The 14,979-nt window shown below is 40.1% G+C and overlaps 1 protein-coding gene across 2 annotated transcripts in view; it reads right to left on the bottom strand.

Moving 5' to 3' along the window:
• Window positions 1-14,778, bottom strand: part of KCND3 (potassium voltage-gated channel subfamily D member 3) — a 472,663-nt gene extending 457,885 nt beyond the window's left edge. The window contains exons 1-2 of one of the 2 annotated variants that reach the window (XM_075853874.1): window positions 14,039-14,778; window positions 13,157-13,495 (exon numbers count right to left, since the gene is read on the bottom strand). The gene's annotated coding sequence lies outside the window, so the exon portion shown is untranslated. The remainder of the gene's footprint in view (window positions 1-13,156; window positions 13,496-14,038) is intronic. The other variant, XM_075853872.1, reaches the window with a different exon arrangement.
• Between the last annotated feature and the right edge of the window lie 201 nt (window positions 14,779-14,979).

Genomic DNA, 14,979 nt, shown 5'->3' with positions numbered 1-14,979 from the left:
AAATGAAGAAATCCATCAGAAAGATAGCAAAAATGTTAAGAGTGGCCAAATCAACAGTTTGGTACATTCTTGAAAAAAAAGAGCGCACTAGTGATCTTGTGAACTCCAAAAGGCCTGGACGTCCACAGAAGACAACAGTGGTGGATGATCGCAGAATCATTTCCATGGTGAAGAAAAACCCCTTCACACCATCTACCCAAGTGAAGAACATTCTCCTGGAAGTAGGTGTATCAGTATCTAAGTCTACCATAAAGAGAAGACTTTATGAGAGCAAATACAGAGAGTTCACCACAAGGTGCAAACCATTAATCAGCCTCAAAAATAGAAAGGCCAGATTAGACTTTGCCAAACAACATCTAAAGAAGCCAGTCTAGTTCTGGAACAGAATTCTTTGGACAAATGAAACTAAGATCAACCTGTCCCAATGATGGGAGGAAGAAAATATGGAGCAGGCTTGGATCGGCTCATGTACCAAAGCACACCACATCCTCTGTAAAACATGGTGGAGGCAGTGTAATGGCATGGGCACGCATGGCTGCCAAAGGTACTGAGTCGCTAGTGTTTATTGATGAAGCAGCCGGATGAATTCTGAAGTGTTCAGGGATATACTTTCTGCTCAGATTCAACCAAATGCAGCAAGGTTGATTGGACATCCCTTCACATTACAGATGGAGAATGACCCAAAACATACTGCGAAAGCAACCCAGGAGTTTTTTAAGACAAAGAAGTGGAATATTCCGCAATAGCCAAGTCAATCACCAGATCTCAACCCGATCGAGCATGCATTTCACTTGGTTAAGACAAAACTTAAGGCAGAAAGACCCACAAACAAGCAACAACTTAAGACAGCTGCAGTAAAGGCCTGGCAAAGAATCACAAAGGAGGAAACCCAGCGTTTGGTGATGTCCATGGGTTCCAAACTTCAGGCAGTCATTGTCTGCAATGGATTCTCCACAAATTATTTTAAAAAAAACACATTTTATTTATGGTAAAGATAATTTGTCCAATTACTTTTGAGCCCCTGAAATCAGGAGGCTGTGTAGAAAAATGGTTGCAATTCTTAAACGTTTCACAGGATATTTTTGTTCAACCCCTTGAATTAAACCTGCAAGTCTAAACTTCAATTTCATTCCAAATCCAATGTGGTGGCATGCAGAGCCAAAATCATGAAGATTGTGTCACAGTCCAAATAATTCTGGACATAACTGTATAATAAATAAATGCCACCATACAGTGCTCAAATAATACCAACATACAGTCATCAAATACCAGCTCCATGCATAAAGAAGTCTAATAACAGTAAAATACAATGTCTGAATAATCATGCTATAAAATTACTAAGACGATTAATGGTGTTCACAAAACCGTGGCTACCAGGACATTTGAGAAGCCCGTTCAGCAGGAGAAGCTGATGCGCCCTCTTTGTCTGCACATTTCGCACACCCCTAAGGCTGGCCATGGATGGGTCCCGTACAGTATGTAAGGCCCCATGCACACGGCCGTGCCCATAATCACGGCCGCCCGCATTTTCGGGCCGTGCTTCCATACAAAGTATGGGAGCACGGCCTGTAAAACATGAAGAAACTGACATGCTCCATAATTCCCGGCACAGTTCTGCATCACGGACACCCATCCGTAGTGATACAGAAAGGTGTCCGCGGACCAATAGAACTGAATGGGCTAGTAATTACGGATCGTAATTGCGGTCCGTAATTACGGATGATTTTACAGCCGTGTGCATGAGGCTTAACATTGTGGAGCCGATAGTAATATTGTGAAAAACTAGCATCGGGTAGCATGACTAGTTAGCACTGCTTTCTTGCAGTATAGGTTTTGAATCGGACTGTGGAAAATTTGAGTGAGGCTTATATGAGGTGCATGAGTTTCCTTCAAATTCAAACAGTATAATATGGTTTTTCCTGCTAGTCTTAAGACAGCTAATAGTCCATTTTTTAATAATTTTTTTTCTAGAAACAGAGCCATTCTGGACCATGGGTTGTGTCTGACAATGCAGCTCAGCTGCCTTTACTTGTATAGGGCTAAGTTGCAATACCAGACATAACCTAAGAAAAAACTTGGTGCTGCTTATAAAAAAAATCAGACCCGTTTTTCTAATTCTGGACAACCCCTTTTAATAATTGAGTGCGTAAACAATCATTGTCTACTGTTTAGTAGATAAGGCTTTCATAGAATAGTTGTTGGATTGACATGGAAGGCATAGGGAATATTAGTTCCCTCTGGCTTTTCTGCCTCAGTATGGCAATGCTCCTGCTTGGGAAGAAAGAAGTTCCAATTTGAGCTATGCAGTTGATGTAGGTGAAACTTTACTGATATATAGTTATGCTATCAAACAGTATATATTGTAGCTCTGAATAGAGTTGTTCTATAGACCTAATGTCTGTCAATATTATCAAGCACCGGTTGTGTTCATGAATGTCTTTGCTATTGTATATGATTATTAACAGTGATTACAAAGCAGAAATATCCTTGGTGACTGAATCAGCCGCCTGATGTCATTGCTGAAATATACTGTGCTAAATGATTCATTGAAACCATCAAATTAAAAAGAAAAAAACTGCCACATGTGGGCAGACTGTTAGTAGGTGAATGGAAAAATAACGTTTTTGGACTGTTGCAACACTCTTTTTAATCAGATAGAGGTGTACACCTTTTTATCTTTTGTCCCATACATAGAACAGAGCTCTTGCTACAACGTAGTTGTATTCAGCTCTATCTTGGACAGATGGTTTGTCAAAATTTGCAAGTAATTAGCCAATATGAAAAACTGTATATCACATTAAATATGATGCCCCGCAAGCATGACCTGTCAGGAGTACCTGGGAAATTGTACTGAACACTAAATCACCATTTTATTCCATTCTTTTATATTATTCTGCACACATTGAAGGTGCAATGTCCACTCCTATTTAGAATCCATTCTGCCCTACACTCTACAGCAAGGAATAACAGTAATAAACCTAATAATAGCATAGCAGAGAAGGATGTCCAAATCACTGTCAGTCTAAAATGAGACATTTTTTATAAAGTGTTGGTCACAGTGACACAAATCTACAATCCTTGGAGAAGGACAAATAATATCCTTATACTATTACATCTTTTCAGTAAACAACTCAGGTTTAAGCTCAATATTATTACCTTGACAAAAGGAAATAAATTACTTTTCGGTCAAATGGTCGTGCCACCAAAGACACATCTAGAAGAAACGTAATAAAACTGTATCTATAGTATGCTATTTGGGCATCTATTTGACCGTTGTGAATGCTTTCTATGCGTTCTATGATATTTTTGTGAAATATCTAAGGGGTTGCTTCCATTTTATTGGTGTTCTGGTGGCTCTACAAATGGCAATCGGAATATTCTAGTCTCATAAGTTCTATGTTTGAGCTCCAGAGATCCCGTGCCCTTTGGCACCTGCTACAATATATCTAGTTTGGATTACGCTTGTGTATGTGTATAGTGATTGAATACATTACGGACCAGAATACATCGATTTGTCATCCCTGCTGATTATGTCATTCAGGGTCAGTCAACAGTAGTTTTTAATTGGTATTCAATCTTTAGACCTCTACATCCAGCGATACGGACTATACTGGCAATTACTATGGAACGCCTGAGCCCTGGAGAAGGGGGTGCTCTAGGTTAGGCTGGACCTACCCCCTTCCCTCATTCCATAAGTACCTTAAGGGAGGGACAAATAGTTCTATAGCCCCAATACTTAAATATTCTATAAGATATGAGCAGCAGCAAGCATCTGGCCTGCTGTGCTAGGATAAGGGTATACAATGGTGTGAACAAGCACCAGGAATTGGGCGTAATTTCCCCTGCCATATACATGTTTTGGTTTGTTCAGAAGGATATAAAGGAGATGGCTCCACTGACCCATCATGGGCTCAAGTACTAGAATGTCTGAATTAGAAGGAGATTATTCTTTATTTTTGTCTCTTGTTTTGGTTTTGGTTACGTAGTTTGTTTTTCTTCTACATTATAATGAGTAAATGCATCAATCTTCTCTGTATACTGAATGAAAAGAACAGTGTCCAACACATAAGGAACTAGTATGAATTGAGCGCTGCTCTGTGGTGGAAACCTTAAAATGATGAAATAGAAGAGGTAGGGCTATAGTAGATGTGATGTTTTAGATCATTTACATAGCTAGAGTCATCTACTAAATTGAGGGTGTCAGCTGCTTTTATAATGCACATAATGTGCTTATTGTATGAACATTCATGAATATTTCAAGATTTTATGTAAATAAAGTTTAATCCTTGTAAAATTAAAATCTATGAAACTTTCTTATATACTTTGTGTTTCAATAAATTACCATTTTCAAGATCTGTTTGCTGTCCCTAAATCGGAACATTCTTGCTAATATTCAGCAGCTCAAAACCATAGAGATCTAAAACTTCTCACTGCTGAGGGCTTGCTACAATTGTATACAGTCTAGTCAAACCTTTTGAGGCCTCATGCACACGGCCGTGCCCGTAATCACAGCCCGTGATTACGAACACGGCCGGCCCTTACGAAGTATGGGAGCACGGCCCGTAAAAATCGAAAAGTAGGACATGCTCCATAATTCCCAGCACGGTTCTACAGCACGGACACCTATCCGTAGCGGTACGGACAGGTGTCCGCGGCCAATAGAACCGGGCGGCTCCGTAATTGCGGACCATATTGCGGTCCGCAATTACAGAGTTTTTTTTACAGTTGTGTGCATGGGGCCTGAGCTGAATACATCATCAGCAAATCTTGCAAGGTTTGCTACAATGTATCAGTGAAGGCAAAATACATGATCCCGGAGTTTACACTAAGGCTAAAGCCTCATGCACACGACCGTATTTTTGCGGCCGCAAGTTATCCATATTTTTGCCGATAAATTGCAGACCCATTCTTTCCTATGGCCCCATGCACATGACTGTGATTTACACGGATCGGTGCGGGGCCGCAAAAACTCATGGCAAGTCATTTTACGGTCCGGATTTGCGGATTCACCAATACTGGTGAATTGTTGTGGATCCGTGAGTCCGGATGACACATGGATGCGATTTGATGGACTGTAACAGAACCGTAGTTATGCGGACTGCAAAACCAATACTGTCGTGTGCATGAGGCCTAAGATGCTATTCACACTAGCTTGATTGATTTCTGTCAGGGATTCCATTGGCATTTTAGACTGCAAGAATAGCACAGTTTGCAGCGCTATCCTTGCTGGCAAATAAACTGGAACCCTGATAGGCTTTATTACGGGTGAATGGTTTCCAAAAGAATTTGTCAGTGTTCGAAAATGGATCCAGTATAGCTGTCAAAGCCATGATGCTAGTGTGAAAAGAGTCTACATTTGTTGAGAATTGTCTAGTCTAAATATAATAGTATTACCCTACCAGCTGTGAGCAGGGCAAAGTTTGTATGAATTTTCACCCTCTGTGATTTGCTGACATCAATCAGACATCATGAAAATGATGCGTAAAATAAATGAATAGATAAATAAATAAATAAATATGAACAATGTATTAAAAAGTTGTTTAACCTTTCATTATAAAATAATTAAGCTTTATTTTTTACAAAAACACCTTAAAATTTTGTGTTTTTCAATAGTTTACTTTTGAAGATTTCTTAAAGAGGCTCTGTCACCGGTTTATAACTGCCTTATCTTCTACCTAATCTAATAGGCGCTTTAATGTACATAACAACCGTTTTTTTTTTTTTAAAAAAAAGTATATTTTTTACGTTTTGTTTGAACAGATATCGCCTCCAACCGTGCCAGGACGTTTATCCAAATCTGCAGCGGCTGGAGGCGATGTCTGTTAACTCTTCCGTCGCCCCGGTGAAGGACCTGCGGGAGGAAGTCCGGTCACAGCGTGATCTCGTGAGATCACACTGTGCAGTGACACAAGCTGGGCATGAATGAAGAGAAGTGTATGACACTGATTGGTCAGCGTCATACACTTTTTTTTTACAACGCCCACTTGGTGAAAAGTAAAAAAACAAACGCCCAGTTGGGCATTTAGAACAAATTAGCATAAAACTAAAAATGATTATAACTTGGTCAAAAATAAACGTTTAAAAAACAAACAAAAACAAACAGTAGTTATCTACATTAAAGTGCCTATTAGATTAGGTAGGAGATAGGGCAGTTATAAACTGGTGACAGAGCCTCTTTAAAGGAACAGTGTCATCACAAAAAATTTTTTCATATGTTCAAGATGTTAGTGCTTTATTAAAAACGTTTATATTTATTTGTGTGTTTGTGTTTTACTTTTTCTTATTTTTACACTTTTTCTTCCCTATGGGGGCTGCCATTTTTTGTTCCATTTCTGTGTGTGTCGATTAACGACACATACAGACATGGAATACGGCAGCCACAGTCCCATAGGGACTGCGAACGGCTCCCGTCCCATTCACTTGTGTGTACGGCGTCTGTGTGGGAACTGCGCATGCGCCGCTCCCACACAGTCCAATTTGAAATTGGCGCCGTCCGGCGCCATTTTCCTGTGGACCGGAAGTCGCGGCCGGACAGTAATATTACTACTTCCGGTCGCGGCTTCCGGACTTGTGCACTTGGACCAGCGGCAGCAGACGGAGCGGACGGGCCAGAGGGAGCCGCGGCGGCAGGAGCAGGTAAGAGATTTCAATGTATGTTCGTGTTTGTGTGTGTTTACTACTGTATGTAAACCTACTACACTGTGTGTTAGCTCAAAAAATGGCGACACACAGTGTAGGAGGTTAGACCGTTCAAACCCCTCGTTTATCCCGGCACTAGCCAGGATAAAGGAGGGGGGATGCTGAGAGCTCACTAGAGCGAGGGCTTTTTACCCAATTTTGCAGCAGAAAGGCTATGTGGTTGCTTTACCACATGCAATGCTGCAATTTTGGGAATGGCTCCATCTAGTGACCAGAAATGGTAAATACTATAAATTTGAATCCAATTGAATCCAATTTATAATATTTCCTGACTCGTGAAAAAAATAAAAAAAATTTGGACAATGTTTAATCACCTACACACTAAATGTTTAATTAAAAAAAAAAAACATGTTTTTCTGGCGACAATATTCCTTTAAGGAAAGAACCAAGAAACCCCTGGAGCCAAGGACCTAATATGCCCTATAGGATAATTTAAGCCAAACACTTACCAGTGGAGTCCAGTTTCACTCAGCACTCAGATAGGACATAGGGTTATTGGGTATTATACCATGCTGGCACCTCTTTTTATTTGGTTGTTGGAGAACCAGTGTGATAAGCCTCCCCAAAACTCTACAGGAATCCTCATTACATAAATTTCTCTCCCTGCAACGAAGTCATAAAACAGCGGTGCCAGGACAGTGGGATAATGGGCAAACATCCCTGATGATTTATGTTTAATACATTAAGGATTGATGAAGAACTAACAAATTCTACAGACTGCAGTTTATGTGAAGAAAGACGAATCTGGGACAAATATATGACAGTAAACCTATTACTAGGACATATTTTAAAAAGAAAAGCTAATAGACACTAATTATGGTCACTATATCAATTAAAAAGTTGGTTTTTGTCCATCTAGGGGACATTTAGTTGGCAAAATGTTATGGCCACTAACTTTAAAGGAAAACCATGGCAGGAAGACTTAAATGTGGTCTACCCAGCCCCTCCCCAAATTCAGGGTTAAAGAGGCTCTGTCACCAGATTTTGCAACCCCTATCTCCTATTGCAGCAGATCGGCGCTGCAATGTAGATAAGAGTAACGCTTTTTTTTTTTTTTTAAAACAATCATTTTTGGCCAAGTTATGACCATTTTTATATTTATGTAAATGAGGCTTTCTAAAGTACAACTGGGCGTGTTTTGTGTTCGTTACATCGGGGCGTTTTTACTTCTTTTACTAGCTGGGCGTTGTGAATAGAAGTATCATCCACTTCTCTTCACAACGCCCAGCTTCTGGCAGTGCAAAGACACAGCGTGTTCTCGAGAGATCACGCTGTGACGTCACTCACTTCCTGCCCCAGGTCCTGCATCGTGTCGGACGAGCGAGGACACATCGGCACCAGAGGCTACAGTTGATTCTGCAGCAGCATCAGCGTTTGCAGGTAAGTAGCTACATCGACTTACCTGCAAACGCCGATGCTGCTGCAGAATCAAATGTAGCCTCTGGTGCCGATGTGTCCTCGCTCGTCCGACACGATGCAGGACCTGGGGCAGGAAGTGACGTCACAGCGTGATCTCTCGAGAACACGCTGTGTGTCTGTGCACTGCCAGAAGCTGGGTGGTAACGAAGAGAAGTGGATGATGCTGATTCGTCAGCATCATACACTTCTATTCACAACGCCCAGCTAGTAAAAGAAGTAAACACGCCCAGATGTACACACACATAATACACGCCCAGTTGTACTTTTACTTTAAACACGCCCAGTTGTACTTTAGAAAGCCTCATTTACATAAATATAAAAATGGTCATAACTTGGCCAAAAATGCTTGTTTAAAAAAAATACAAAAACGTTACTCTTATCTACATTGCAGCGCCGATCTGCTGCAATAGGAGATAGGGGTTGCAAAATCTGGTGACAGAGCCTCTTTAAAAATAAAAAAAAATAAAAATAAACTATGTGATAAACAGGGAAATTCATAATCCAATTCTAGGTCCTTGCCACCATCTTCCTGGCAGCCACGATGAGAAGTGCTGGTGGCGTGCATGAATACAACTCACTTGTCTTTCTATTCATTGTGAGTGGCACTGCCCTGTCTCCCCCAACAAATTCTCATGTTGCCACCTGAGGCTGAGCGAAACACTAATGAAATGAGAAGCTATTCATTATGTAGCCTCAAAGATTTCTCAAATGAGTCTTATCCTGGCCATACACATTAGATGTCGGCCTAATGATCGTTCGGCCAACAATTTCCCCAATTCCCCCATAAACACGCACGCTCGGCTGAGAGGAGAGAAGAAGTACTTAGTTTGTTGTCCTCTTGCATGGATATCACTTCCGTGCGTATCGCTGAGTTATTTTGATCTGCGTTATCTTGGTTTCCTCAACTGGTAATGGATGTTGACTGAAACCACTTTTGGTAGTAGTTACAATACCCATTAGGGTTATCACCTAACTTTTCACAGACTGTAAATGGTATATAAATCTGAATTATTATACAGCGTTGCTTCACTACCTACTATATTCTACCTGTGTATTAATACACAGCTATCAATATAAATAATAGTGATGTTACTTGGATTGTTAGTTGGTCTGATGTAAATGGTGGACTGTCAGATAACCATGTCTACCTGCTCTCAGATAAAAAGAGCAGCCACACATTTATTGAGGGGTTTGGGGTTACAATTAGGGTGCCGCATACGTGGCAGATTTTGTTGCAGAAACTTCTGCAACTGAAAATGAGTTATCTAAATGGAAATTGCAGAACGCCCTACCATCCCATTTAGACAAATGGGACTAATTTTCAGTCGCAGAATTTTTTCTGCAACAAAATCGGTGTGACTGCACCCTTATTGGCCGAAAGAAATTTTGGCCAGAACTGATCTCGAATGTTGCTCCAGTTGAAAGACAGAAGTAACAGGGTTTTTCGACATCCTAAAATGAGGTTATAAAGTTTAGGTTGTTATAAACCTAGTAAAGGGAAGGTATGTATGTGAAAATATTTAAAGGTGCTCAACTGTTTTCACACTTAGTATTTATCGCACAGAAAACAAGCCGCATATGTGGATCTTTTTATATGGTTGAGACAAATGTATGTAGTTTGCTCTTAGATGAGGCTCTATTGGCAAGCAAATGTAAATGAAACATACACTTCCGATATAGGGCCAGTCTCTGGGATCTTGGCTTGGTGTTAAATTTGTCTAGTAGAATACAGTGCAAACCTATTTAACATTCAGTATTCCATACATTGAACAGTACATTTTAAACCATAAACCCTTCTTGTAGGGATTTTTTTTAAAAAACGGTCAGCTTATTTTCCCAGAAACAATGCCACTCTTGTCCATGGGCTGCAGCTCAGGCATATTATTTTAAATAGAAATAAGCTGCCATACCAGACATAGCCTATGGACCAGAGTGGCACTGTTTCTGGAAAATAAACAGACCCTTTTTCTTATATCAGACAATGCCTTTAATGCTTCCAGATTATTTTAACGTGTGACTCTTATGTAATAACATGGCTACACAAGTTAATCATTGGACATTTGCTTCAATCACTGGGAGTGCCTACATGTCTTTTATTTTTACACTATTTCGACCAAATTCTAACAGTGAAAATATTTTGAAAATATAATATTTTGCTTACCCCTCTCCTGAGAACAGCTATCTATATGTTATATTCTGTACAGTAAGCCATTTTACTTATTTCACTTAAATTAAATAAGTCTCGGGAAAAAAAATTGCTAGCTAAAAATTGGAACTGGCAATTCAGTTATAAACTGCACCTAGAGATCATTTGAAGATTAATGTAGAACACCAGTTATAAGAGCCCCTCAAGCTTCAAGTTCTTCTTCCAAGACACTGATTACAGGACCTACTCTTATCTCCGGGATCTCTTTCTGTATGAAGTATGCCATGGCCCAGACACTGGGTGGGCCCTCCGAAACAAAACATTTATGTGATATGGAGACAGATTATGCTGTACTCTAACAATCTTACAGATTATCTTTAGAATTCATCTCCAAAATGAGATTAAAGTGGCTATTCATCAATGGCAACTCAGTCAAAAAAAGCTTGAAGGAGAAGACAACCTCAGTTCATACAGTCGCTACATGAAGCAGCGCTCCTATTCTATATCCAAGCCTCATCCAAAACATTGCCAACTATCACTCTAGTTCAGTAACAGAGGACCGGTGGGTGCATTCTATCCGCTGCTCCGTTTTCTCTATTATATTTATTATTACATCATTTTGAGTGTTTATTTTTGACCTTTAATTAATGTTTTGTGTCCTAATAGGGGGCATACGTTTTATGGACATATGTCAGAAGGCAAGCAAAGAATCATGGGTTTTGTAGACAGTCTCCATGAAGTCTTGTAGGCAGAATGTATCCATTACTATAAAATTGAATATTAAGTGGTTCTTGATGGCAAAAAGGACACAGATAGTCATTGTTATTAATGAACCTTTTCCCACCGAAGACTGGTTAACTCAATAAGCCGCTTCTAAACTGTTAACTAAATTGTCAACTACAGCTCCTTATAGAGGTACATGAAATATAGGTGAATGGAAACCAGACTTCTTTATAACAAAGACAATTGACCTTTACTGAACAAGATACATGAAAGCATTCAAAAGAAAAATGATTTATTTCCGAATGACGTGGCAATGTTTATATGATAGCAGGAAGAGGCCCGTGAAGACTTTGCAGTACAGACAGAGAGGGTTTTTTTTTTCTAAACTGGGAAGAAATCTTAATTCAATGGCTGAGAGATCACAATATTTCACGGTTCCCTATAAAACATTAGCGTTAGTTTTATCTGGAAATAAACATCTATTTTATGTCTAGAAAATATTCCTATGAAGGACACTTCTATTCCTAACATTTACAAGGTGAAACAAACAGTGAAAGGTCTACTTGACTAAGTGAACAGGCATTTTAACTGTCTGACTGGTACACTAATATTTTCTTAAAGATACAATAACACATTTCTATTATAAACTTAATAGCGCAGACAATCCTAAGTAAACGAGAAGTAGTGGTGACTTCAACACATGAATGTCAAGTGAGGGGTTTATTAAAGACAGGTACAAAATCCTACACAAGGGTATATACTAACTGTATGAAATACTTCTTATATCAATTCTACTACTTTTATAGCATTTTATGACTGTTTAGGTCAAGATGGATTCCAATTGTATCCGTTTCAAATCTTAAACTTAAGTTAAATGCCAGAGGACACGTCTTCAGTGCTCCCTGAAAGGCTTGATATTTAATTTGCCAACATCTGAATTATGCAGGTAAGGACAGGTTAAGCTTTCGGTGAATTGTAATTATTGTGGTCTGATGGCTCTGGTGACATCACACATGACATCTGAGAGCTGCAGATGAAGTCACAGTGATGAACTGTATGAGCAATGGTTGGAGAAGAGGAGGAGAAAAAGGAAGACTTCACAGTCTTTATTATGGTTTGGAACATCAGTAAATTAGAATTTAGAGACTCCCACATCTCAATCCTTACTCCTTACGATGGAATCACTCTCGCTAATATTAATGGTTACGGAGAAAGATGAGTACTGAGGTTTTTGACAGTCTAGTTATTTCTTAGTGTCAGTCTTTGGATTTCATTTTCATGATCCTTTTACACTACTGTATGAGTGATGCACAATATTAATTGTGGTAAGACTATACAAAGCGTCATCAGCATACGGTACATCACTACTGAGTTTATTGCTTTTTACCATAACACAGAATACAAGCTAAACACTATCTTACGTCACTTGTGTTGTTATGATTCTGTGTTCTTTTTTATATATACTGTAAGTAATGATGAACACTTTTGTATTCAGCACCACACATAATGGTGGGGCTTTGGGAGTCAATGACTCTTCCAACACAGTGCTCTATGCAGAAGAATCAGCACCCGGACTAGAACACAGTGATTTCCATGTCATTAACTTCTACACACGATGACAATCTTATTAAATGGCTATTAATGCTCTTTTATCAAAAGAGAGGCTTTTGATAAGTCTTGTTTTCTCATTCTCTGCCAATCCTTACTGCAACATAAAAATCTCGAATAAACAAACCAAGACGTACGAGTAATCCCTTTCGGATTAACCCTCTCTCTGCCAGAGAGCCCATGTGTCACACAGGTCATCAATCACATTACGATAAAGATAAGATCAGCTGCTGGTTGCAGCGTTGCGCTTTTGTTTGCTCTTCCATGTTACCTTTTAAACACTTTTGCCATAACCTCCGTCAGCTGGATTATTATTTGATTGTTTTCAGAATCAGCCATTTTTTTTCTGCACGTCACTTTTCCCTTTAAATCTCATGCTACTCAAGTAAGCAAAAAATAAATATGCTTCCAGATTACCAGTGATTGCTTAGCAAAATCTCAATAGTAAATCACGGTGTGATTGTGATCAGCAACAGGCTAGGTATACACAGATGTAAAACTTCCCCCACATGTATACAATCAACTGGTAGTCGGAGAATATAAAGGTAATCGTATGCTTACCTTGGGCATTAAGCAGGCATCACTTGTGGAAACCCCTTCAGAAATCAAAGCTGGGGTAAAGCTGCTTTTATCTCTCTTTCCTTTGCAGAACGACAGAAAAAAAAATCAGAAGAAGTAATCAGTGAGCGAAATCAGCAAGAGAAAAGTAGAAAGCAGAGGTGCCACTCCTCCAGCAGCTCAGGATTCTGATGTCCGCTGTGTGCACATTACTTGTGAGGTTGATCTCATCAAATCCAAGTAGGATCTTACACCCCTTGGTGCTGCTGGAAATGGTACCCAGCCTTGGTGAGATGTAGCTGAAGCTGAAAGTCTGCTTGTCTCTTGCCTGCAGCCCCTGTGCTGTAAAACAACAGAGAGATGTGAGCTATGAGGCACACCAGCAAATGAAATCATTAAACACACAACACATCTGACACTGCATGCTAATGGGGCTCAGCACTGGGAAGCTGGCACAAAAGTTACCCACGGCGCTGCTCATTTTATTTCATCTTCAACGCTCATTCACACAAGATCAGGGGCTTGAGAATTACTATGAAATGTATTATAAGGCTTTGCATTTCCTACAGGTCCATTTCATTACAAGCCCCCTCCTCTCTTTGCTGCTGTATGTTGTGATTTCCAAAGTTCTTGTATTTAAACAAAGATTTCGCCAGAGCCGGTGTTGCTCTACTAAATACCAACAGTTCTCCCCCCCCCCCTTTCCCTGTCCTTCCTCTCATTTGGTTTCATGGAAGATGCACTTCAAACAGAGAAGTGATCAGTTTGAGGTTTCACAACTAACCAATCTTTCATGGGAAGATAGGAAATGTCAAGTCTCATCTGTCAGAGGTAACGCCAGTCGCCAGCAGCTTCTTCCCTTATTTGGACACATTGTCTCCTTACCTTATGAAGAAGTCTCAATATTTGGGATCCACTATGTCCTGGCTTCTTAAAGTGGAAATCCTGCAGGAATCATGTAGAATAGGAAGCATTTCCAGGCAGCAGGATGGGATTAGGAAGTCTTTGATGAGCATCCATACCCTGATCCCTGGGTAGAAGTGGCATGGTCCAGCCAGCATCACCTCCTGAGCATGTAGGTTGAAGAATTCTCATCTTTTCCCCTTCTCTCCCTCTTCAGCTTACTCCTGCAGAGAATAATATGGATTAAAAGGCAGGTGGCGCCCTGCTCTCTAGCAGAACGTAGACCTAATATTTCCGCACATGCTGCTGAAGAAGCAGACTCCTGGTCTTCCTACATTGCATTAAGCACAAGCATGTAACAGGTCCACACACTGTAGAGGAGACAAGCCTTACTGATTTTTTTCCTCTTCTTTGCTCATCCTGCTGATGACTTCAAGGTTGCTTTTTTTTTGTGTGTATGTAGCTATTTTTAGGTTCTTACACTGTCCTATATCTCAGAGGTGATGCTGTGATACAGATCAACTGCTGGAAGAACAGACCTCCCATGCTCACTAGGAGAGTATTTCTGGTGATGAAGATATTAACCCCTAGTATGCAAAAGGACGTGGAATACTGAGCAAAATAGACCGTTGTGGCGGCAAAGCGCTAGTTAAAAGGCTGTTTAACCTTTTCCTGTAAAGTATCCCTTCCTGGCGTGTAAATGGATGATGTGTTATGACAGGCAGGCAATGATTTGCATTCCCTGGCATAGTCAAACAGCACCATTATTCTCTTGCTTTTTCTGTTGTGTGCGTGTGGAAGGGGGGGGGGGCATTACAGCAAACGCACAAATGTATTTCAAGACCATAATTACTGAGTTAAAGGTTCATTAACCGTCGCTTGTCAGAGAAGTACTGCATAAGAAGTAACAGCATTGATGTGCA

Source organism: Rhinoderma darwinii, chromosome 2, assembly GCF_050947455.1.
Source record: "Rhinoderma darwinii isolate aRhiDar2 chromosome 2, aRhiDar2.hap1, whole genome shotgun sequence".
NCBI lineage: Eukaryota > Metazoa > Chordata > Amphibia > Anura > Rhinodermatidae > Rhinoderma > Rhinoderma darwinii.
The sequence above is the reverse complement of the archived record's forward strand: the minus strand, read 5'-3'. Positions and strand labels throughout refer to the sequence as shown.